At 40.4% G+C, this 26,492-nt stretch overlaps 1 protein-coding gene and 1 long non-coding RNA gene across 3 annotated transcripts in view; one reads left to right on the top strand and one right to left on the bottom strand.

Annotated features, from left to right (window-relative positions):
* Nucleotides 1–24,910, bottom strand: part of LOC117810954 (tyrosine-protein kinase CSK) — a 66,349-nt gene extending 41,439 nt beyond the window's left edge. Inside the window, exon 1 of one of the 2 annotated variants that reach the window (XM_034680969.1) lies at nucleotides 24,632–24,910. The gene's annotated coding sequence lies outside the window, so the exon portion shown is untranslated. Of the gene's footprint in view, nucleotides 1–24,522; nucleotides 24,605–24,631 lie in introns of those variants that run through there. The other variant, XM_034680970.1, reaches the window with a different exon arrangement.
* On the top strand, nucleotides 17,172–18,729 carry LOC117810955. Its single transcript, XR_004630884.1, has 2 exons — nucleotides 17,172–17,577; nucleotides 18,160–18,729. It is a non-coding gene; the product is annotated as an uncharacterized LOC117810955 (long non-coding RNA).
* Nucleotides 24,911–26,492: the final 1,582 nt, after the last annotated feature.

Raw genomic sequence — 26,492 nt, 5'->3', positions numbered from 1 at the left:
TCAGACACTAATGTCTTTTCTTAAATCACTGTCAGTTTCCTGTACAGTCCAAACATGAAGTTCCCTGATTTGTCTGGTATTGAATATCCTGTTGAGCAAAAATTAATATTAATAATAATAGTTTTTTTGTATCAGTTATCAAGATCAATGTTGATGACATGCTGTGCCAGTGATTGAGGAAGCTGGAAGTTACCAGGAATCATCCAATTAATAAAAGCTTTCAGAGATTCGAGATGTCTTACTGAGTACACGCTTTCAAATAACTGAGATGGATCATTTTTAGTCCCTGAAAGTGATGGCAGAGATTACAGCAGGGAGGAGACTAAAGTTGAATTCTGCTACAAACAGGTGCATGGAGGGGACACTCGACTCTCAAGCAGAGCAGAGAGAGTGGAGAGAGCTGGAGGGCTGGTAAATAATAAAGGAGGAGATCAGGGAGCAAAAGGAAGTTAAGAGAGACTGTGGCTTACTCAATCATTACGACTGTATGCCTGCCTCTGCCATCTGCCACATGAAACATTTCCAGCCATCTTCACCTTTTTTTAGCTGCGGTGCTGCTTTCACTGTGCCACGCAAACTCTTCCCCGTTCTCCTCGTCTCTTCAGTTCAGCAGCAACAGAATGAAAGACTGATGCAGCCTTTTGGGTTGCGGTTGTTTTGTGGCCTTTTAAAGATAAACTTTTAAATACAGCTCAACACAACCGCAGACTTCTACCATTAACCAGCAGCTGCACTACAGGGATTAGATTTAAGTGCTTTGTTCAAGAGAATAAAAACTGTTCAACTTTGAGGGAGAAGAAGAATGCAAAATCACCCACTTTTCCCTAAAGCTCCTTTTATGCATTCACTGCACCCTTCATGGATTTCTTAGGTGGGATGTGTGAACACATGCAGCCAAATTTGCTCACCCTGACTTTGAGGAGACTTTTTCCAACCAACTCTTAGACAAATTCCCAATGTGTGGGTCATCTGTGAATTATGAAATCAGAAAATGTTACAATGTGAATGTTCATCTTTCTTTTAGGTCCATCAAGCACAATGTAATAAAACAAATGGACTTAAACAGTCTGGAATTGATAGGTATACAACATTTGCCACAGACTCCAAAATCCAACCAGGAAAATCAACAAAGATCACCAGGGTGGCCTTCTGGAAGTTGAACTGAGCAAGAGAGGAAAGAAAAATAAGTAAGGAAGAAAAAATAAATCTCATCTTTTCTTTGCAGCAGAGCAAAGGAGTCATGTGCGTGTCTAATCCACAGCCGTCATCCCCTATTTTTATCTGACTGAATGAAAAATAGAGCAGCGTGACTGAGAACCATCTCCCCCCTTTAGATAGGAAGACAGACAGACAGGTGGGCAGACAGGCAGCCGTCTTGTCTCGTTCTCTGACGTAACAAGTGACGGGCTCTGGCTCACCACTGATGAGGGATTACAAAAGCAGGGAAGCAGGAAGTGAAAGAAAGAAAGGAAGAGGGAGAGAGAAGCACCCCCTTCTCTCCCTCCCTCTCGGCTCTGGGAGGCTGCTGGACGGCACAGAGCAGAGGGGAGGAAGGGTAGTGGTGACAGCTTATTGTTTGAGCTCTGTGTGCTGTGGTCCCAGTCTCAGCACACACTCATCCAGGCCCGGCTATTTATATCCTCTCCATATCCGAGCAGGGGGAGGCAGGCTGCAGTCGTTTTCATCATTGCATACATTATAGAGAGCTTCCCTGCTGTGAGGGGGCCTGCCTGTTACGCCTTAACTTAGTCTGATGTTGCATCCAGAAAGCTGTTTCTCTCTCTCTTTCTTTCTTTACAGGAATCTCTCATTAAGAATGAACCATCCTTCATTCTGGAAAAGGGTTAGTGCTACCAATTATATAAATTGCAAGTTTAGCTATTTAGCTTTCTACGTCTCAAGTAAGGAAGTCAAGCTCTGAAGAACCCTGCGCTCAACATTTTCCACAATGCAATCCAGGATGGTTCATAATAATTGCCTTACCATGGCTGTATATTTATTTAGTAAATTGTTTAGCACAATAAAGGACATCATCTAAGTCACACTGACTATGAAATATCTATAGAAGTTTAAAGTACTAGTAATACATGCAATGATGGGAAAATGCTGTGATTAGGGCTGGGCGATCATAACGATAATTATCGTGATGTAATTTTTCTTGATATAAATATTTTTTTTAAATTGATACAAATTCAAAATATGAATAAACATGTAATTACACCCCCAAGCCACTTAAAAATTGGCGCGGGGGCGCGCTAATGAGCCTTAAACGCTAGTTGCCACCCAACATCAGACGGAAGAAGAAGACGGCATTGAACAACCAATCATGTCGCGGGGTGAGAGGTAGGCAGGGCTTAAAGACGTTAGGAGCAGAATGTAAACATAGCTGAGACGAGCGACAGCAGCATTGAAGAAAATTCAAAACCTACCAACTCAACGCAGAGTTGTTAGTCTGACACTGTGTCGACTCTGTGTTAACTATTAACTTAATACACTACATTAAATCTACTTTCAGGATGTGGGTAAAGGAAGAGCACAGAGACAACTTCTGCTGTACATTTCTAACACGTTTAATGTCCAACGCGACCATAGGACAACTGAACACTGAATAACCGTGATGCATTCACTGCACTGTGGGAAACAACATCACTCTGTCCATAACCCTTGGTAATCTTAAAGGGGAGAGCACAACTCAAAACAATACTCCATAAACTGATACACAGTACATAATTTTATATATATTTGTTGTAAATTTAAATTAAAATCATGGAAATAACCTCATCCTGAGAAAAATAAGAATCTACAAACTAAAACTTCACAAAAATCTAATTTTACACAAAATACTTGCTTCCTATTAGCACCATCAGAAATTATGGATTCAAGAATCTTATCAGAAAACTAAATACAGATACAAGCTAACAAACTGTCTGGTTTCTTTGATATGTATCGTGATAATTATCAATATCGACAGCTATGAAATATTTTATCGTGATAACATAATTTTCAATGTCGCCCAGCACTAGCTGTGATACAAAAATATTGAGTAAAAAGTCATGATCTGAACTGTCTAATATTCAGAGAAGTGGTCTTTAGATTTATTGTCTCATTGTCAACAGTTAACACACTTAGCAGCAATTACTGTAACTACGAAATGTTTCATGTATTAAACAATTCACCGATGTGATTCTCCCTAGTCAGCATCAGAGCTACTATTTTGTTAAATAAATTATTAATATTTGTATTATGTAAGCCTAAATGCCAGTCAAATGTTATGTAGAAGTTGTAGCTTTGCCACATGCCAAAAGCCAGGGCTATAGCTCAGTTTAATAGTAGGGGTGAGTATTGGCCAGAACCTCACGATAAAGATACGCATCACGATACTTGGGTCACGATACGATAGTATCACAATATATCATGATACCATAATGTTGTGATATATTTCGATATACTACACAGTAATCTAATAAAAAAATAAGAGATGGTGTATATGTAAATCACACAATATTACTCACAATTGAAAGGATAAATTAAGTCAAGACTATTTGATTGAAAACAATTTTTCCACATTATTGTTTTGATATACTGAAGTCGTATTTTAGTTCCAACTTGGCTAAAATATTTATTTTTATTTTTACAATAAAACAATATCAAGAATTGAAATATCGATATTATATCGGAGGTCAAAGTATCGTGATATATTGCTGTATCTATATTTTTCACACCTCTATTTAATAGCTACAGCTACTAGCTATTAATGCTCTACTTCCTGGATATTAACAAGCCCAGATGGTGCATGGTGTATGTAATGGTGGTGTATGTAGGCTGTGCCTGGTTAAACTAATACATAACCACTCAGCTGGAGAAATGCATACCAGCATAGGCATATGGATGTTAAACTTCAAGAAGGACTGTAGCATGGTGCCGCTAGTAGTGCTAACATTAGCCAACAGTTTGCCTAAATTTTAATTCCTGTTTAAACAACTAGGAGATTGATTGCTTCAGAACATCCCTAATTGCAATCGTAGTGATATATACAAATATATAGGTTCATCCATATAAGAATGTAATTTGTGGGCTCTTGAAAACTGACATGGATTTTGTAATTTTTAGAAGTCCTACTAAGCTGAAAACTGTTATTTATGACACTTTTCACTTGTCTTGACTCAGATTGGCCTATGTAACTTAATTTTATTTTGTCTTTATGGACTTAAAAATGCAATCGAAAAAAATAACTGTTTGACATCCTAGAATCTTTCTCTATTTTACCTATTGCAGAGGTGTGGAGACTCGATATATGACATGCAAGGTGTACAGAGAGAAATCATCCACTAGTTTATTGATATAAATTGTTATCTTATAGGGATAAAAATAAAGAAAATGCTTAAATGGACGGCAAATTTACTTTGGCTATTTTTGTCTGTGTGTGAGAAACAAGAGCACTGCCACCGTTTGTCTCTATTCAGCTACAGACGTAAGAGTCCTTATGACGTCCAACAAGAGAAGTCGAAGGTAGATAGTGCCTTCTGCTTTTTAAAAAGGGCGTTATGATTCATCTTTCATCTCACCATTTACATTTGTCTCTTATGTGTGAAATGGTTGTCTCCTGAGGTTCTGTTGTATTCCTAGAGTTAGTAATGAATGTAGGACATGCTGCAAAGTAATGGCTTCATCTGTACTTCAGCTACTGAGTGTGAGATTGAGACTGATGCAGGTTAAATGTGTCTGTGTTACAACGCACAGTGAAACAGAAGGCTAGAAGAACTGACTCATTCCTATGGCCTGAGTGCAAGAAGTCTTTGAAGGCAGGTAAGAGTGGTGATGGGAGGCTGTTGTGGGGGCAGGTGGGCAGAGAGCCAAAAGGGTTGTGGGATTCTGGGAGGCTCTGGGCCCCTGACAAGACATCTGCCTGGCAGGTGCACGTGCATACACTCACACACACACTCTTCAGTCTTTGCATATCCTGTCAATGCTTCTGCTCTCTCGCTGACAGCTAGCAGACAACCACAAAAGTACACACAAAGTGCCCTCTTCTTTAGGCCTAATATATGCTGCAGCTTTCCATACATATGCATACACTTTCTTAAACCATGGTCTAATAATGTATGCTGTCTCTCAATATGCGCAAACACACAAACACACACACACATTCTGAAGTGGTTTCAAACATCCCAGGGGGTGAGAGAGACTGAGCGAGGAGGAAGGGAAGGAAGCTGCTTGCCGCTGCGTTCACTGCCTCCCCTCCGCCTTTGATGGCAACACATGACAAGTCCTCCTTTCAGACCAGAGGAGGAGGAGGAGACGAGGAGGCAAAGCACAGGGACGGAGACACAAAGAATGTCATTAGCCGCCGCCGCAGCAGGGTGCGGGGACAATATGGCAGCGGCATTAGTGGTGACTGGAGTTCCAAATCTCTCAAATAAAAGAAGCATTCAGAGACGGCAGCAGTGACACCATGGAGGAAAATCTGATTCAGAAGAAAGCAAAAAGGCAAAGGCTAAAGGAAAATAAATCTAAATTGCAAAGGATTCTGGAATACCATTTGGCTCGGAATACAGATTATACAGATTACCTGAGTAGTGAGTAATCCCAAATTGAGAGGGAAAATTGACTATGGGTAGAAACAGTGAGTGCAAACTCTAAAAAGACGGTAAACACAGACAGATCTGCTTGTTCAAAAGAGAAAAAGGACAGACTGAGTAACATGAAGTATACTCTTTTCAGGACAAATAAGAATGAGCCAGTGCGGACAGTTTAATGCTGTGGCTAAATGCATACGTCTCTGCACAGCAATTCCCCTGAAACAACTTCCAAACATAATGAATTGACACAATTACATTTATAAATGATAAATTAGTTTTAGCCAAAAAATGCTTCTGGCCCTAATATTCATTTTTCTCTTCAAATAATTCAATGTTTGCGATTCATTTCAGGCCCAGCTGAATATCTTTGTTTCCGGTTACATAACACTTTCCAACTTCAAATTAATCATCCCTTTCCAGGGCTTTGAATAGGAAACAAAGAGACAGAGCACAGCACAGTGAGACTGAGACATGCAGAGATGAAGAAAGGGAGATGTAGGTGATACAGAGAGAGAAAGAGATGCTCACAGATGGAGAGGACAGAGATCAGGAGAACAGAAGCATAAAAAAAAAGAGTGGTTAGGAAACATCAGATGAGCGGAGGGAAGGGGTGTAGATGTCAGAGGATGGACGATAAAGACGTGATAGCGCTGAAGACGGCCTGGTTTCTTGGCGGAGGACTATGTCTGCAGGTCCTTAATATTAACAGCAGTCATCTGTCGGTTCCAATGCCAACCATGAATAATAAAGGCTCCACCAAGCGATGCCAGTGCTCTGAATTATTAATTCACAACCACAGACTTGCATTAGCGCTCAGTGTGCGGCACTCTCCGCTGTGGGGAGCAGCCACATTTTGCATGCTTAGACTCATCTGCACTTGCTCACTTACAAGTCCTGAGAGTGTGTGTGTGTGTGTGTGTGTGTGTGTGTGTGTGTGTGTGTGTGTGTGTGTGTGTTTGTAGACTTTACACATGCACATCCTTGCATCCATATTCACATGCTGGCAGGATGTGATATTAAGATGCTCTCTGAAGGCGTTTTTCCTAAAAGAAAAAACTCCTTCGTGCAGAGCTGCAGCTACTTTTAGGATAAAAATGCATCTCTTTTACATAAATGTTGCCAAAACTCTCATGTCACCATCATGTTTTATCAATATTGAGGTTTGAGGGTTTATAATTGTGGAATTACGGACATTCAATCAGCACTACAGATATTTTTTGTTCTAGAATGTCAGTTGGAAAAACGCCAAAACGCTCACAAAACACCAGAAAAAGAAGAATTTAATTCTCCAAATCTTTCAGGGGTGAAAATGATGAACATAATCGACCTTCATCATCGATTAAAACTATAAATAAATAATATTAACCGTTTCAGCTGCAGTAGTTACCACCCTAGAGACGATTATAACTAGGTCATTAATTTCTTTTCATAGGCTAGGTTAAGAGATTTAGCCTAATTAGCTGATACGAGAAGTGCCTGCCATGTAAATCAGTACGCCGCTCTGTAGTACATCATGCATTGTCTATATACAGGATGTAAGTGAAGGTCGGAGGGCTGGGTGCGTTTCCATCTGAAGGTGTGTGAGTCAGACTTAAAACACTGAGGCATGTACCGTCACTTCCCCCCTGTGCAGTCCGCCTTATTTTAAGCCCTTATTAAACCACATCACACATACTACAGTGATTCATATGCAGGCACTATCTTGTGCACGCAGACAGTTCTTATCCTTATTATTAGCTCTGAATGTGCTGCAAGGAGTCCCTCACCTAGAGGACAGATTCTCCTACACTCAACACCTCCCTTTATCAACAATTCTGCTTCCCCTCACACAAAGTAAGCCAACAAAGCCTGCCAACCAGTCTCTAGAGTCAGGCAAGGTAATGAAAGAGAGAAGAGCTGAAACACAGAGCAGAGCCCACATAGAGTGAACTGATGTGGAGTTAAGGAACATACAGCTGTGTAAAAGTATTTGAATATGTGTTTTGTACAGACAGCGTGAAGTGTGGGCTGTAAATTTGCATTCGGGCACAACATCCAGAGTCTGTTTTCACCTGCAGAGGAGCACATTGGGTTACAGGGTGATGGAAATGGTGTGGGTGAAAAATCCCAGGCAGACAGTGAAACACACAGGAGGTATCACAGAGGAGAGTTTCTCTTACTGCAGAGCCAATGTTTGCAGAGGCAGCAACTGCAAATCTGGCCTGTGGAGAGCAGGGCTCAGGGATTTCTCGGGTAAATTCACAAAAGCCTTACACACACTTCGTGCAGTGATAACCCTGTTCACTCTAACAGCCCAGGGACATACACAGAGCCTTACATGGAGGTCTGTGTAAAGAGAGAAGTACGACCTAAAATCCATATCATAGTGTGTATATATTCAACTCTCTCAAGGGACAAGGTACTATGAAAACTTTGTCTCTTTGATTTCTATTAACCATGTATTTTTTTTATTTTAAAATCAAATCTAAATACGTCACATCCTAATTCACTCTGTGGTCACCTGCAAGGTAACCACCTCAAATACTCTCAGTGTAAAAGAGCAGGTCTAAGGCCTGTGGTACAGTTCTGTTGTTCCAAACCAGACAAAGTGAAATGCTGGACTGACGGAATCACAGGCGTAAACAGTGTTGGTGTTTATCCGTAGTAGGGCTAGTAGTAAGTAGGGCTGCAAGATATTGGGAAAGTAAGCAGGATATGTTATGTACTTATAAATAATTAGGGTTAGGGATGCACCAATCCGATCCTGGTATCGGATATCGGCTAGATCGAGCTCAAAAAGCTAGATCTGATATCGGTGACAAAGGGCCGATATATAGTGCTGATTCATATGGCAGATCTATTTATCTCAGTTCTATGCTTTTCTGTGTTTACAACAGCCATGTGCGTCTCCTACGTCATCAGCGCCGGCCGGTCTATGCATTTTTGCCTGGTTGAGCATGATGGAGGATAACTACAGAGGCTCTGCAGTTTAGGTGCATGTCACGCTTCTTTTGCTAACAACTCCGCTGGAAACTTGCAACATGTGCATCGCTCATGTTTCGACGGATGGCAGTCACACTGAAAAGTTTAATGGGAGCCCAAAGGAAGACGTTTATGTGAGCTGTAGCCTTCTGCAAAGAAACAAGAAACCTTCTATTAATGGATTCAAAGTGTAAAAAACAACCAGGTTTTTGGATTTAATTTTTCCGGATCCTTGAAATGGAGGGATACCAGCCTCTGGTTTAGCACTTTTTTCCAGTTAAGCCAATCAATCTATTGTTTCTGGATTCAATTTCATATATTTTATTAATTCTATAATATGATGTGATACAGGGCATAGAGTCACTGGACACACTGTGGACGTGAGGGCAAACAGTGTGACAAAGCTTTGCATTAGAAGTCACACACAAACACACACACACACACACACACAGAAAAATGGACTAGAAAAGGCATGAGCTGGATATAGCAACAATACTCCATTCAATTTAATAGTAATAGATGGATGACTGTGTTCAGGAATCTTCAGTGGACACTAAAAATGGCATTTCTTCACTGCAAAAACATCACCACAACAACAACAACAACAACAACAGAGCCTGTGCTATGCCAACAACAATAGACAATCCTCTAGTCGCCTCCCTGGGCTAAATGTGGGACGCATATTTGGCAACAACAATGAAAATAATCTGCAACTAAAAATGTATTCAAACTCTGCCCCTCTCATGACACAATGAGGTTAACATTGAGGCTGGAGTTAAGAATACGCAGGGAGGGGTCGGCGTATCCTAAATGGTTCGTACATTCTTACGTTCCCATGAGACCCAAGACAGAGCTCAGAAGAAACTTGAGACAAGCGGCTTTATTTTCCTCTGATGCTGACCCCAGCATGGTCTGCTCAGACGGTCAGTCATGGGCAAGAACAGCAGATGATGTGCATGAGTGTGTGTTTGAGACACAGAGCGCTGACTAAGCAATAATATATTGCTATGAATGGCTGTTAGTCAACATATGGTGCACAGGTTTAAGAGGGAAAGACATCTTAATGAGAAATCCTGACTAAATATACCGTTTTAATGTCTTTATGAAGGAGGTAAAAATATACACTTGTAAACAGGGAACCAAAGTCAGGGCTATGATTGCCAAACAAAAATTGCAATCTCTTATCAGGGATCATAGACTGTATAAAATATGGACGTAGGATCCGTGACGTCACCCTTCTGTATCTGAAACGTTGTTTTGAGGCCAATCGGTGGCGGCAGCCATATCACTGCTGTTGAGCCATTGTGACGTAAAGAGGCAGGCTTTCAGCCTCCTAGCCAACAGCTACAGTGTTCCCGCCTGTCAATCAAGTCAGCTGTGCCTCTCATTGGAAGACTCGTAATCTCAATAGCTCCGAAATTGCCGCATTAGAAAAAAATTCACCACCCCTACAGTGTGTGCCGATCAAGAAATGAGCTACCCAGACTATGCTCGTCTTGTGGTGGCAGTGGCTGCCCACAGGGAACCCAAAAGATGGTTCCTTGCCAGTCTGGGAGTTTTAGGGATTTCTTAAATAAAGATGGGGCGTTCATAAATACTATAGCCACCAATCTATTCATCCACCTTCACCTCCACCATCCTGCAGATTTCATCATGATAGAATAGAGGAAATGTTAACATTAAGTTATTTGTTATATTGTTAAAGCCAAGTTATCACAATGTTGGATTTGACAGTATTTTTTTCTCCAAGTTGTTTGTTTGTCAAGTCAGGTCTGCTTTTCTATGAATATTGCAATAGTACTGTTATAATGAATTTCTTTGGCTACAACAATTGTGAGGTACAAACCTGATATTGTGACAGCTCAACGTGCCATCGACAATATTATAATCATGCTGTCTCTCACTGTGATGGCCCACAATGGTGGGCAACATTACTTTCAACATGTACACATTCACTTGAACAAGGAACAAAAGGTGGTTTATGGTGGTGGTGTATGTGAGTCTAAAGTGACTGAAATGTGATCATAACAATATTCAACAGCTTGAGTTGCATTGTCTTAGTGGTCCGCAACACATGCAAAAATGTTCATTCAGTGCTGTTTACAATATTACATTTTACGTAACCAGTGTTAACTGCTCAACACAACATTACTTACTATCTTGGCTGAGTAATTTCTGGGGTTAGGCACCCAGTATCAGATGGTAAAATTATATTGATTTCTCTTGACCTGCACTGAGATGAATATAGAGTGGAACAATAACCTGGAGAATTTATTTCCCATGATATAGCATTTGTATGAAAATAACTAATAAACAACGGATTCCCTTTTAATACAATTCAAAGATTTGATTGGCATTGGTATTTATATGTCAGCATCAGAACAGGAAGTGATTTTATCGAATTACCAATCAATATTAAGTTCCTGTTTGTTGGACATTATCAAGACTGACAATTTTCCCTTAATTTTCAAGTTTTTGTCACTTTGTTACTCACGATGCAAAAACAGAATGCAACAGCCATCAATTTACAACAATGAACTTCATTTTCTGATTAGAGCTCCAACAAACTTGCAAATATCTTTACTGACATTGGAGAACATAATATTTCTGGTCAATTCAAGTGCATGTGTGCATGAGCCACAAAAAACAAGGTTGTAATAGCTTATGACAGTGACCTGGAAAAAAACTAGGAGGATAGAGATACTTTTATGGAGAACAGCAGTCAGCAGTCAACCCAATATTGTGTTCCACAGATGTGCTTCATTATGACCAATGTATGTCAAACTGTCTGAGATTACTGCCTTTTCTGTTGACATCTCAAATGCCTGCAGGGAAAGATGCTTCTACATAATAAATATTCACCAGAGCATACAGCTATTTCTGTATACTACATTAATATGAAGGTTTTAAGCTTCTGCAGGCTGTAAATATAGTTTAAAGAAGAGCACTTGCATGAGGATCTATCAGGAAATTTGTGCAAAATTTCAATTCTAATCTCCCAAAATCAGTAGCATTGAAAATCCTGACAAGCCTCATAGTATTCAACTAGATCTATCCATGGTTTCTGGTCAACCAGGACGTTTCTACAGCGGTAAGACACAATGTACAGCGAGCCCTTTCTATTCTAGATCATTTATCGGCACTTCATAGTTTTAACGTGACGTCACATGCTTATGGAACGCCCCCCCTGGAGGGCAAAAAGAGGCTTTTTTCTGCTACAGGCTACGAGAAAATGACCGGACTCTGCTGCCAACTACGTGTTTTAAAACTTAAAAAGTGTGGACAGTTGTTTTAGCATTAGCTCACATTTTACACACCTGTACCACCAGGTAACTCGGGATCTCTCCTGCTCTCCAGTTTAGCTCAGAAGTTTCTCCACTTTTTCCTCCGGTTCATTGAATCGTCTTTTCCTCCATAAACTCCGGCTCATGAAGGTGTCCTCGTATGTCCGCAGTAAACGCCATGACATTGTCTCGGTCAGAATCCCTCATTATTAAGTTTGGTTGTATTTTTGTCACTTTGAAGCTGCAGACCTGAACAGCTGATCAGTGCACTGCAGGCGGAGGAGCATGCCTGTGTTGCATCTGCAAATGATGCGAAAACAAACAGGCTTTCTGATGTCAAAGTGAAGTGCTGAAAAAAATCCCAAGTTGAACGTACACCTAAACTAAGATAAGTGCTCGGGTTGGAATCTTTCAAAATCAGCTACATTACCTGGTAGGACTGACCCGATCTGCAGAAATCTGTAGCCTAGCCTGAGTTCTGTTTCTCATTACAGGGGCTGAGCTGAGCTGCATCCGTTATGGATCGTACAACTCATAGTGACATAAAACTTGTAAAACCCCACTTCAAAAATACTCTAATATCCCAGTAAGATTCCCATCTGAGAAATAAAACCCTGATAGGAGGAGATGTGGATTAACTCTATTAGACGCTCTGCTGTCCCTGGTGAGGGAACAAAACAACATTAAAAGTCCACACGTCTTTGAGCAAACATTTCATTAATGGTACGTTGAAGTAAACACAGAGTATTTTAATTCATGTATGCTTAGTCGATGTATTACCCCTGACATGGTCACTGCGTGGACCGATATAAACAACTCCAGCAGTAACTTGTTGACACCGCTAGCAAACCAGCTAACGCTAGTTTAGTAATAACTTTGCTGTTTTCAGAGCCTAACCCTTTTATCCTGTCAGTCTGGTGATAAAGTGTTCTTAGGTAAGTTAAGGAGAAGGTTTTACAAGTCTGTATGAATGAAAGCCGTCATGTCACTACGCTCTTTTTTTTTTACCTCCAGGCTGCCGTAGTGGTCACGTGATGGAAAACTATGAATTGCTGTGTTTGAAAGCAGTGTAAAGAGACATTTAATTTAAGGATAAGAAGGTGGGGATTGAAACTGCAACCAGGACTTTGCCTCTGTATAGGGTGCCCTCTCCGGGTGGGCTAAATCAGCACCCCTGCTGTTTCTGTTTCAAGGGCAACTGTGTCCACCATGGTACATCTTTAACATACAAAGAATCTTGATTACATATTTTAGCTGCAACCATTGTAAGTGTCATGGGCAACAAAAAGAGATCAACAATTTGCCCACCCTTTAAAATCAATGACTGAAAGGGAACCACTCTGAACACAAACTTAAATAATTTCTGTGTATGAAGATGATTACAGTTTATAACACTTCTGCATGGGCTTCATATTGGAGGTTGCCGCTTGATTTATACACGTTATGCGGCCACCTATTCAGCTACCTCCCCCTCAGTAAGCCACTGGGCATATCAGCTGGTGTATTAAAAACATGCTCAGATGAAGGCCACAGCCAAACAACATCACCACACTGAGCTGATCTTCAGTTTTAATCTCTCAAATGAAATCATTGGGGAGAAAATTTGCTTTTATTAAAAAGATGGCCTGAAGGGAATTCCACACACAGAACAGATCAAGTGAATTATTCCTTTAATGGAAATCTCTGTATCAGAGAAGACCTAAATCAGGTCACTTTATTTTTCAGCACTCTCTGTGACATCAGTGAAGCAGACACGTTCGCTGTATCTTTGAAGTGCATCTAATGACTCAGTTTCACAAACTACTCCTGAGTGTGTGGACCATCAGATAATAGAGGAAGTCTTGGAGTCTCCCTGCTGAGACAGGATTCATTGTCATTATCACAATCATCATCGTCATCATCATGAGTGTTCCATCCGGTTTTTCTTCTTTGGATGTTCATAATAGTCTAATTCCTCCATAAACAGATAAAAACTCTAAACCTGTAATGGGCTGTATCTTCCCAGCATGCCTCACTGTGTGTATGAGGTACTAACTGTGTTTTTGCTGCAACAAGAGAACTGAACAGAAAAGTACTTCAGACTCAGGGTGTCTAGTTTTTAGTCTTATCAGTCTTATGAATAAAAATAAGCATGTGTACGCGGTCAGGTGTCAGCCAGGAACGCAACCGGGTCATAATCAGCAGCGGCAGAAAAGCCAAGACAGCTCTGATGTTGCTGGTCTGCAAACATAGTGTACTAGCAATTCTCACCAGTCTGTTTGCTTTGTATCTAAAGGTGGGGAAATGTCTTGTTTAAAGTTGTCAAACTATGTGTCTGTGTCGTTGTTGGCAGCAGTTTTGTATTGATCCTCTTTAAAAAGCGCACGTGGAGACCTGTCACTCAGCCACAGCCCCCAGCTGAGCGTCTCCGCTGTGCGCAACACCTTTAACAGCTGATTCACATCGAAACATGCTTTAAATTAAAACACCTCTCTGATAGCTGAACCAAATATGAGACCACATGATATTTGTTCCACGTGACAGAAAATTAAAAACAAAAAGGCACATTTCAAGTAATTTACTAACAATTAATTAATCGATACTCGATTAATTGTTTACATCCCTACTTGAAAGGTAAGGTGAAAGAGTTCTGCTGAATTGCAGCTTTGTTTCTATGGATATAAAAAACTGCAGAGTTTCATGGAACAACAATATCAGTATCAATTTCATAGCAATATCAAAACCTGTTCAATGATGCAGAGTTACAGAAACCAATTCTATCAATAGATTGTTCAACACTAATCAGATAAATACAAATTGAACTGCAGCCCTGAGTATTTTTTCGGTTAACACTTAAGAAGACTTGCAGAAATGAAAACATTATCAGGGTTTTAGTTCCCTGATTCAAAATGAGGCAGAGGTGGTAACTACCTTGATGTGCGCACGTAGTGTACCGTGCATGCTGGCTCAACCATACAATCTATGTTAACACGGAAATTGCTGTCTCAGTTCTTCATCTTGTTGAAGAATTCTAACACAGCTTCACAGTGCTTTCACACGACTTCAATCAACTTCTTCTATTCCAGTTGTACAACTAAATCAAAAATGTCTTGTTTTGTTGACTTAGCAACAGTTGTCTAATCAAGAAGGGTTACTGATCACGGCACTGCAGCACCCACAGTGCCCACACTGGAGGGGGGATTCATTACAACAGATATAATCGATTAAAAGATTGTCTGAACTGATTCAGAATTTGGAAAAATAAAAAATTCTCAGCACTATTCAATTTGCGATCGGAAAGAACACAGTGATATACTATTAGGTTAAACAAATCGGGAGTGTTGATGTGCTGGTTTGATTGAAAACACTCCTCCTAAGGGTCGCAGGCGCTGAGTCTGTCCATATCTCACAATTATCAACACTTAATCACATAACAGATAGTACTAGAAAGAGCTACACATCTTCATAGAAAGTGCACGTTGCTGGGAACAATGGAGGTCTTAACACAGGGAGACAGTTTAAACTGTTTTCCCTGTAGAAGTGCCCGAAAAAAACAGACTGCATTTAGTCCTCCTTCAAATCCCAGTCCACTAATACACCTCTCATCTCACGTGCTATAATATCCCCAGTATGCTCCCCAGGTAAGAAGGACGTCAGCAGACACCGGGTCTTTGTTGTTATAGAATGGACCGTTAAACTGATGTAAGGTTCGGTGGTCCGGCTCGACCACAGATCCGTGGTTGTGGCAAAATGATCGATTTCACGGAGATCGGATTAAACTTTCGCTTTTACATTCGTTGTAGAGTTTGGGAATGGCCACTTGATTAAGATATGTTCGGGATGGTATTTTGTAAAGTTTGTCCAGCGTCCGAACCATTTTCTGAAATGTTTCTTAAGTTTCACTTTCTGTTTCCCAACTGTGTGTAGTGTATGTGAGAGTTTGTGTCTCCGTCTCCCTCGCGCTCTGATGTTTGTCATTGGCTGGCTTCAGCTGTCAATCAATGGCAAGCATGAAATGAGGTTTGTGGTTGGCTGGCCTCAGCTGTACATGTTAGGGCAAGCATACATGCATGGCAAGCGGGGAAAATATCGTTGATATCGTTGATTTTGGGAAATGAATATCTTGAATGTTCATATCGCGATAACGATACGATAACGATATATCGTTCAGCCCTATACGAAGCTAATCTCTCTAATGGCACACACTGTACGGGGGTTGAATTTTTTTCTAACGTGACGGTTAAGAAGATATTAAGATTTCAAGTTTTTGCCCAAATAAGGACATGACTGACGTGACTCCCGGTCTGGAACACATAGCTGTTGGCTAGGAGGCTCACACTACGTCACACTCTGCTTGGTTCAGTTCCAAATTTCCAAAATGGCTGCTGCCATCGATTTGCTTCAAAACAGCTCTCAGGAACAGATAGGTGACGTCACGGATACTATGTCCATATTTTATATAGTCTATGGTTGCCACCCAACATTAGACAGAAGAAGAAGACGACATTGAACAGTCAATCATGTGAGAGGTAGGCGGGGGCTTAAAGACGTTCGGTGGGGAATGTAAAAACAGCTGAGACGAGGGACAGCGGCACGAAAGAAAACTGAAAACCTACAAGCTCAAAGCAGAGTCGTTAGTCTGACACTGTGTCGACTCTGCTTTAACTATTACCTTAATACACTTCATGAAATCTACTTCCTTGATGTGGATAAAGGAAGAGCAGAGACAACTTCTGCTGTTCATTTCTAACACGTTTAATGTCCACCGCGACCATAGGACAACTGAACACTTTATAATCGTGATACATTCACTGCACTGTGGGAAACAGTATTGCTCTGCCTGTAACCCATAGTAATCTAAAAGGGGAGAGCACAACTCAAAACAATACTCTACAAACCGATACACAGTACATAATTTGATATATATTTGTTGTAAATGGAAATCAAATTATGGAAATAACCTCAATTTGAGAAAAATAAGAATTTACAAAATAAAACAAAAATTTTATCTCTCACAAAAGACCTGCTTCCTGTTAGCATCTTCAGAAATGGTGGATTCAAGAAGTTTATCAGAAAACTAAATCCAGATACAAACTAACAAACTGTCTGGTTTCTTCAACTTTCACTCAGGACCAAAAATCTGTATTTAAATTTAAATGAAATAATGATTTGGCATTTATCGTGATATTTATCGAAATCGACTTATACAAAATATTTTATCGTGATAACATAATTTTCAATATCGACCAGCACTAGTCCCAACTATTTCAAAAATGACGGCTGCTGCTATTAGCTGTTTCCTGTAGCTGGTGGTCCTCTTAAAGTAGCAAGATTTAATCATCTCATCTGTCATAGTCCATACAGGATACACAACAGAATGTTGGCCCTGATAAAGCCAATCAATTCAAACCTATAATACTGTGATGAATGTTTGACTCTGAAGCCCAAAAAAAGAACTGCGCCCTGCAGTGCTTTTATTTGTGTTTGTTTACCCTGTGTACATTTAGACAGGAGGCAGCTGCTGGTTTCACAAACACATTTAATAACAACATCCTTTCATTAGTGAGGTGGGCGTCCAACTGTATACCATCATATCCCTTTATGATGAACACACTTCCACAGGATAAACACAGCACCCACCGTAATTTCTGATATATATACAGCTGGTTACTTCATGGCTTTGACAACACATTTATGATCAAACTCAATCTTTCTAATCACGAAGCAGTCTAAAAAGATGACAATGAACACAGTGGATGGCTGAAGCTGCATTGGTAAACTCCTGCACTTTATCAACATAAGGCTGAACGTGATTTGAGTAGACCTGCTTCATGCTCATCCCATAATTGAAAAGATGCTCCAGGCTTCAGCTCTTCTACATGAATTCACTCACAGCAGGAAGTTTAAAACTGTCACCCTATGCTAAGATCGTTCTATGAGCTCATTAATTCAATTCAGCTCACACAAACACCCCCAATCAAAAGCTGATGTCATCCAGCAGTCCTGTTGCTCATTCCGGTTTGCACCACGGGGTAGCTGTAGTCATAGGCGGATGCTGTAAGTTAGGTGTAAACAAAGACCCAAAGACCATATCAAAGTTGGTGACGTGGAAGATACTGTTTCTGAAGGAACACTTCAGGTAGAAAATCATTACATGGATGATATAAGATTTGAGCTGCAGGCTACAGAACATGGGTGGGCACCTGTATTCTATCTAACAGATGAGACTTATTTGATTATGCGCATTTCTAGTGTAATTATTAACTTCAGAAACATATTTGTAAAGGAAATGTTTAAGTCTTTGTTTTATGTTTCAAGCATCATCATTTACAAAATGCTCTATGTTTTCTTTGAAGCATGGAGTTCCTACTTGACAAGGCGTGTTCCAGAAATGTTCAAATGTGGGATCATGGTCATCCTTGTGTGGAACAGTTCCCGGTGGGAAATCTCTGGGAGCCGTGGAGGTAGTGAAAGATGAGGCATGTGTCCAGCCTGCAGCTCTGCTAATAGCCCACATTGTGCAGCTAGCCAGCAGGCGTGGTGCTCCAAGCCCCCGGCCTTCAAGACGCTGCCTGACTGACCAGCCGCTGCCCAGATGGAGAGGCTTGCTAAGATAGCGCGCGAAATGGCAACCACAATGCAACTATTCTACTGGGCAGTGTGATCACAAGAGGGGAGGGTAAGAAGGGGGTTCTTCTTTCACAGATCTACAGGTGCAAAAAAAAAAAAAGGGGGCAACAGTGTGAAAAATTGTTTGTGACCAGTTTGGGTGGAGGGGCGGGGCAGCCGGCCCTTGTTTTGATTGTACCCTGAGCATCCATCAATAAATAAGCAACAAATGTGAGTCTGGGCTTTGGATAAAGAAAATGCTGGTATTCTGTCAATGTCAGCTGAAAAAATAAATAAACAGACTTATGGTGAAGGTGTATTGATAACCATTTTTTCCCTAACCACACCGATTCCCATGCACAGACTTGGGTATTAATTGAGACATCTGACCTGTTCACTTTGACTGCTAAACATTATATTGGTGGAAAAACACTGGTTGCAGAATTTTTTCTGACATCAATGCTGATGTTTGTTATTTTCAAACAATAACAACTGAAACCAGTGGACTTTCTTTCGGGTTAATTTAGGTAATAAATCGTAATAGTTATGCAAGTAAATAGTAAGTAAGTAAATTTTATTTAGTATAGCACTTTTCATAGAATAAAATCACAAAGTGCTTCACAAGAAAAATATTCAAATTAAAATGAAATAATAAAACAGTAAAAGAAACAGACAATAGCATAAATAAAACATTAGTTTGTACAAGGTGAGTCGAAAGCCTGTTTAAATAAATGTGTTTTTTAAAAGTGACAACAGAGACAGCTGAGGGAATATTTACAGGAAGAGCGTTCCACAATGTTGGTGCCACCACTTCAAACGCACAGTCACCTTTTGTCCTTCGACGAGCTCGAGGGACAACCAGCAAGCCCTGGTCAGAAGACCTGAGTGACCTACTGGTGAGGTAGGGATGGAGCAGGTCGGCGATATATTCATGTGCATAGAATCAACACCTAATGCTCCACTAGGTGGAAGGCCTGTACTGATACTGGAATCATTCAAAAAACTACTTAAATGCACAAAATCATAACCGACTTAATTTATAATGCAGCACATATCAGACACTCTTGGGTAAAGAATTAAAGAAAAATATCCAAAACACTGTTAACAGTTCATTTTTTGGTATTTAACTAATTTAAACCCTTGGACTAGGGATGTACATTTTAAGTATTTTCCGTGATCGATTTTTGGAAATGTTAACGAACAATTATCGATTAATTGATAAAAAAAAACATTATTATTCTTACGTCAAAAACAATGCCAAATTGTTGTTTTCCCCCTAAATTTTATTTTCTACAGCAACAAAATGCATATAACTGACAGGATTGAATACGGGCACACGTTTGACACGCAGAATATCAACGATCAGGCTCATTAAAATATTCTCCGCGGACATAATCTTATAAAGTGAAGGCTCATAATACTAACAGAAAAGTACTTCAGACTCACTGTGTCCAGTTTTCTGTTTACTCGTTCTTATTGAGAAAAATAAACATGTGTATTCGGTCAGGTGTCAGCCAGGAGCGCAACCGGGTCATAATCAGTCCCGCTGGAGAAAAGCCCAGACGGCTCTGATGTTGCTGCTCTGTAAATGTAGTGTACCAGAATTTCCCACCTGTCTGTTGCCTTTGTATCCAAAGGTGGGAAATATCCTGTTTAAAGCTCTCAACCTTTGTGTCCGTGTTGTTGTTGGCAGCAGTTTTGTATTGATCCTCTTTTAAAAAGTGCACGTGGAGACCTGACGCACAGCCGCAGCCGCCAGCTGAGCGTCTCCGCTGTGCGCAACACCTTTAACAGCTGATTCACATGAAACATGCTTTAAACTTAAAACACCTCCCTGATAGATGAGTATAATATGAGACCACATGATGTTTGTTCCACGTGACAGAAAATTGATAACAAAAATGTGTGTTTCGAGTAATTTCTTAAAAATCAATTAATCGATAATCAATTAATTGTGGTCATCCCTACCTTGGACAAATAATTTAACTGGCTCTAATTTCTAACAAAGCCTATACTGGGTGTTCAGTGGTACTAGCACATTTGACTGGGTTTTGTAATGCCAAATAGTATAACCATAACTCAATGGACACCTGGTTGTCACACTGTTTGAGCTTATGGGATCCCCATCCTCAGTGATTAAACACATATATTAACTTTCAGGGAGCTATGCCCCCACCCCCAAAAGCCTTTACTCCAGATTTTTGCAGCCAGTTATTGCTGTTGGACAAGAAGGTCTGACGACTAATCAGTACTCTAATCCCTTGGAGGTAATCACTGAGAAGGGCTCTGTTTAGGCCTTTCTCCACCCAACAGTCACTATGGACTTTGTTCTGTGTACAGGAGCATGGTCATGCTAGTGCTGCATTAGTCCTTCCCTAAAAAAACAGAAGGGCTGGATGTGCCAAATGAGCCAGAACTTCTGCCTCCTGTAGGGCGAAGAAAACCTGTTATCAGAGTTTTGCGTTTTTGAGCCAGAATTAAAAAAATTAACCATCATTAACACGGCCATTATCAATCCTCTATCAAACATTCCAGCAGTCATTATACATTTAAGTGGGATGCTCTGCCTGCATCCACCCAGGCCAGTGCTTGCTCATCAAGTTGACAGATAGTGGAGTATAAGCCACACAGCAAAAGATTCAGGTTTCCACAGCTCCAGAGTCAATGTGCTGATGTTGCTTCCAGAGGCAGTTGTAAAACATTGAACAGATGATGGGCAATTTCTACACCCTACGTGCTTCATCACTGTGAGTTTGCATGGTCTGGTACTTTGTGGTTGATGCTCCTGGAGGTTGAAATAACTTCACAAGTGAAGAGAGAGGTTTACCAGCAAAGGCAGCGATTTACAAACGGACTTGTAGGTGACATCCTTTGGGAGCAGGTTTAAAGTCACTAAGCTCTTCATGACCTCTTCGGAAAGCTAAATGCTGTTATTCTGGGATTTATTCCTAGAGTTGAAAAGACTATATTTGGGATGTCCACTGACTTTGGCCGTATTATCTATCGTAACAAATTTGGAGTCTGATACTGACCCAGGTTTGGACTTTTGTATTCAGTATTTTTGGACATGTTATAAACCAGATTTATCAATTACTTGAGACAATAAACCCCAAATTCATTGAAAATATCCTCAGTTTGTAATCAGTCACAAAACAGTGTGTAATAGCAATAATCTGATTAGAAGTCTGATGAGCTGGAAAGCAGCAGAACTTGTCCGGACAGCCTGGTACTCAAAAAAGAAAAACAAGGATGCCTTCATGGCTTACCAGCTGATCGCTTATGAAACTGAAGTACACCTCATAAATGAACACTGTACTGTTTTATATGACACATATTGGAAGTTCAGAAGAGGAAGTACTGCAGGTGCACTGCAGATGTGCCGACAGTATCACTTTCTACCAACCATTAAAGAAGTAGATGAGTGGCACCGACCGCAGCTTTGCATCTTGCAATGAGTAATGCATAACTTTGATCAAACAAAGTAATACACAATATGATGTTAAGGTTCACGCCCCACCAAGCACATTATTTAAGGCTACAAACACACTAAACCAGGCTGAAAAATGTCATGGAGTAAACGCTGTTGAATGTATTCATGCGGAGTAAAACAGCCTACTGTGCAGAGCATGTCTTGCACCATCTGTGATGTCCTGTTGCTCATGAGTGCCAGTATACTGCTAAGCTCTGCACCAAAGTCACCACAATAAATCCCTCCTCTGTCATTGCACTTGCTGATTAAAGAGACAGTGAACGTTGAAGAGCAGGGGCTGGAGGGGAAAAAACGAACTAAACACGGTCATTGTGTTGAGGTCAGCAGGGCCTTGGACAAGCTTCAAATGTGCAATGAGATGGTCAGTGTGCAGACAGAGGAGCCATTACTTCCCTGCTGAGCACATAAGCCCAGCTCAGGGCTCAAAGTAAGACAGGAACACAGATCAGCTCCTCGTAGCTTTAAGGATCGACCAGACTGCCATATCCACCCCTCTTCATAAGCCATTGCTGAATAAAAGAGAGCTGACATGTAGCTGGGCTAACAGACATGTCCTGTCACCTCAAGTCCTTGTCAAGCTGCACCTCCATTAGACTACTCCAATCTGGCCATCAGTCAGCTGGTGAGAAGGGAGGGAGCTATTGACAAAAAGAAGATAGGAAACGGAGGAGCGTAATGATTTAATCTGCAAGTCTTCTGCCACCTTACGAGATGGGTCTGACCTCACAGATGGAGAGCTGTGCAGTCGGAATACTACTGAGACCACAGCTGAGTCATGCTGTGTTCAGAGGACTGCTATATTAAAAATTGTGTTAAATAGAAATTATTTCAAATTCAGCTCTGGTGTAAAAAAGGGATAATCTGAAAATATCACAGTACAGACCCTCAAAGCTTGATGCTGGACATCCTAGCATACCAGCAGCAGGTTAGCCCTTACAGACGCAGCATATGGATTCTTACATGTTACAGTCTGGTTCAGCCGATTCCTCTGGGGATGATGAATGCCAAGCCCCCACACCCCAACTCAGTCCAGCCAATACTGGGAACAGATTTCCCTGATAGAAAAACCTAAAGCTATCATGCTGCTCCATCAGCACTCTGCATTCACTGTAATGAACCCCACAGTAAAGACAGGTGGGGACCAAATTTAATATTATCAATTAAATCAGATTTCAAACATTCCTATCCAAATTATACACAAAATACAATCTCTGCTCAACCTCAAACTGACTGCAGCAATCAGTTAGTTATTAGTCAACAAGATCTGGAGGGATAATATTTGAAAGTTTAAGTAACAACAAGTCAGATAACAAAGCACCGACTAAGAGATAATATGTTAATCAGAAGATTTGTCGCCACAAAACAACCCAGGGGTAAGATTGTAAGTGATAAAGTGTGTTACATCACACAGCAGTATGCACTTCAAACAATATTAGAACACTACACAGACACTACATTGCTTTTGTCAGTCATGCTACTGCTTGCAAAGGTTTGTATTGTACACTTTAACATTTCAGTCAAACAGTTGCCTTGAATTACTGGGTGGGGAACTAAAAACACAAAAGGCATCATGCTGCATTGATTTATTTAATAACAACATTTAATTTGGATGACCTTTGACCCCTTATGGAGGCTGCAAAAGAAAAACAATTTCTATATGGGATAACAAACACCATCACCACATCAGTGTTATTGTTGTCCCCTGAATCATCTGCTGTCATTGTCAACAGGACTAATCTTTATGGCGCTGTTCCTTTAAAACATATATATACACTGTTCCCAAGAATACACACACAATGTAAAAGAAAGTAATTAATGATGGTACAATGTATCATAACGGTATGAGAGGAGAGATACGGATCAGTGTTTCCCAAATGTAAGGGGCTGGACCTCAGAGCGGAGGTGGCTAAAACCACTAACTCCATTATCGGACAGGACCTTCCTTTCATGCTTTTCTTCTTCATTCACGCGGTAGTTTGGCATTTAGATTACCAAAATGCACGAATACTATTCTAGCATTTTTTTTTCAAGCACAGGTTTACCATTTACCCTTTAAGTCTCTCTACACACTGTTCCATGATAATCGGCATCCAAAACTGCGCATCCCAATTTTCCACAATGTTGCATGGAGTTCTAGTTTTACTGACTTGCAGCTATCTGTCTGGGTTTCCCTAAATTAAAGCCCCGTACAGAGTATAGAAAATAGAGTATGAAGTTAATTGGGAAGGACAAAGATCACAAAGCCGATACCGAGGCGAGCAAAAGGGGGGAAAGTGGGAGAGGAAGGTGGGAGACTCGGAGGGTTTGGGCAAAGCCGCAATATCGCCCTGAACAAGATAATTGAGTGACAAAGAAAAACAAATGTCGACTGGCATTTGGCTATTTCTGTTTGTTTCAATGTGAAAATTGGACGGAGGGGTCAAATCTGTATGGAACTACCAGCTTACATCAGTCCGATAATGGATCCATCAACATTACACTAAACGTTAACTAGCCGCTAGCTTAAAGCTAACACTCTTAAACAGGTTAAAATTAGCTCTGTGCAGTGAAACCTGTTTTTTCATAACGTTGTTGTTTAGTCATTTAAAAAAATAATCTGATACATATAGTAAACACTAACCAGATAATGACATCCTCAGTGTGCACTCTCCTGAATCTTCCCAGGCTCAAATGTTGTTGCAGAGGCAACACAACGAGACAGAACAGTGACTGCGCTGTGAACAACTCACCCACAAGATCTCTCTTTACTGTCGACCAGATGTTGCTGCAGATTAGCGATGAAGGCCCATGAGGAGGACTCCTAAGATCAGGGAGCATCCAGGTTTAAACGCGTAACGAGTATCCCAAAACGTGTCTTTCTTGTGACGGTCGTCCGTGCTTGGTGTGTCTGTGTGTGTAATGTTTGCGTGTGCGAGGCCTGCTGCTGCTGCTGGAGCTGGATGAAATGGTCTCCGCTCCGTCTACACAACACGCATGTGCAGACGAAAAGCAAAGCCATGGGGCGAGCGGTCTGTGAGCACAACCGTGTGGCCAACAGGTGAGACTGTCAACTGATGGCTGACTTGTTACTGTGGGAGATTTTACCCTGATCAAGGATATAGTGGTTTTAAAATTCCTTTTTATTTTAACTTTCTTTGTTATTTTTTTTCTCGGTTTCAGTTAAAATTTACTGAGTTTTATAAACATTATTTTAGTTAAATTTGGTTTTCATTTTCATTTTTTTATGTGTACATACATTGACAAAGACAAAAACTTAAAACATCTCCATTATAATTACATTCAATGTTCATTAACACATAATAAAGTTTCAGTAAGTTATCATTTATTTGCAAAGCCCCATTTTTAATTGTATTTAGTTAAAAAAATAATTTTTATGTGCTCAGTATTTCATTCGTTTATATATATAATCAGAAGTTTTACCCTGACCTGTCTACCTGGTATAATTTAAACCATGTATTTTCTGAAGGAACCTTGCTGTCATCTTAGTTCTTTTAATTAAGATCTATTTTTTATATATAATTATTGTTGTTGATTCTACTGTCTTTGAAACATACCACTTAGATTATTTGTTGTTTCTACTACCTAGCCTTGTTGAAAAGGGTGTTCACTTTTGGATTCCCATGCCATGATTGTAAATGTTCATTTTAATGAAAAAACATGAAACTTGGTACATACTATTACATGACTGATACTGATGTTTTACTGCTGTTCTCAGGCCAAGTTGTAATTCATTGAAGATGTTCAGACTGCACCTCCACACAGGTGGTTTTGACTGACAACTCCCTGAAGATAATTTATGAGTGAAGTTGAATGTCCATGTAGTGATCAAAAACAGCTGTGCAGAAGCAGGAGACGAACAAGCACACCCTTTATTTGAAACAGTCATTTGTGGGGTTACAAATCACAGATAAGATAGGAACCATAAACTGTAGAATTACCTAAACATGTTTGACCAATCACCATAAACACCAGGGTGGGAGATATTGCCACTATTTTGAGTTATTCTTAAGCGTTCTTTCTTTGGTTTTCATTGGTACAAATGTATTAGAACAAGTACATTAAAGTTGTGATTGAGAACTAAATGACGACTTCACTCTATTATTATTAGTAATTTAATATCCAAGTGAGCCTACTCAGTAGGCAACATTTAAATGGAACTGCAAGAATAATACCTGAGGTTTATGTTAGTGGTTAGATCTGTACTGTTCACATGTTAAAGTAAGAAAATAACAGGAAGTACCACTTCAGAGTAAATAACCATCATCTGTGTGTCTTCAAAACTCAACTGCATTTAGGCTTTTTCAAGTTTTACACCAACACTAAAAGCAAATCAGGGCACCTGTACTGAAACAAGACACCCAAATTAGCTGCTGTGCATCATCGATCCATCCAGCCATTGCCTTTGCCGCATATTCTGTTCAGGGTCCCAAGAGGCTGGAGCCTATCCCAGCTGTCATTGGACGAGAGGCGGAGTACACCCTGGACAGGTTGAAGACATGCATCTGCACATCTTAGTTACTCTATCTTCCCACGATAACAAGCAACCTGTTTCCCATGAAGAGTGCATCAGATGATCAGCGCTCGTATTCC

Source organism: Notolabrus celidotus, chromosome 3 (genome assembly GCF_009762535.1).
Source record: "Notolabrus celidotus isolate fNotCel1 chromosome 3, fNotCel1.pri, whole genome shotgun sequence".
NCBI classification, from domain to species: Eukaryota; Metazoa; Chordata; class Actinopteri; order Labriformes; family Labridae; genus Notolabrus; species Notolabrus celidotus.
The sequence above is the reverse complement of the archived record's forward strand: the minus strand, read 5'-3'. Positions and strand labels throughout refer to the sequence as shown.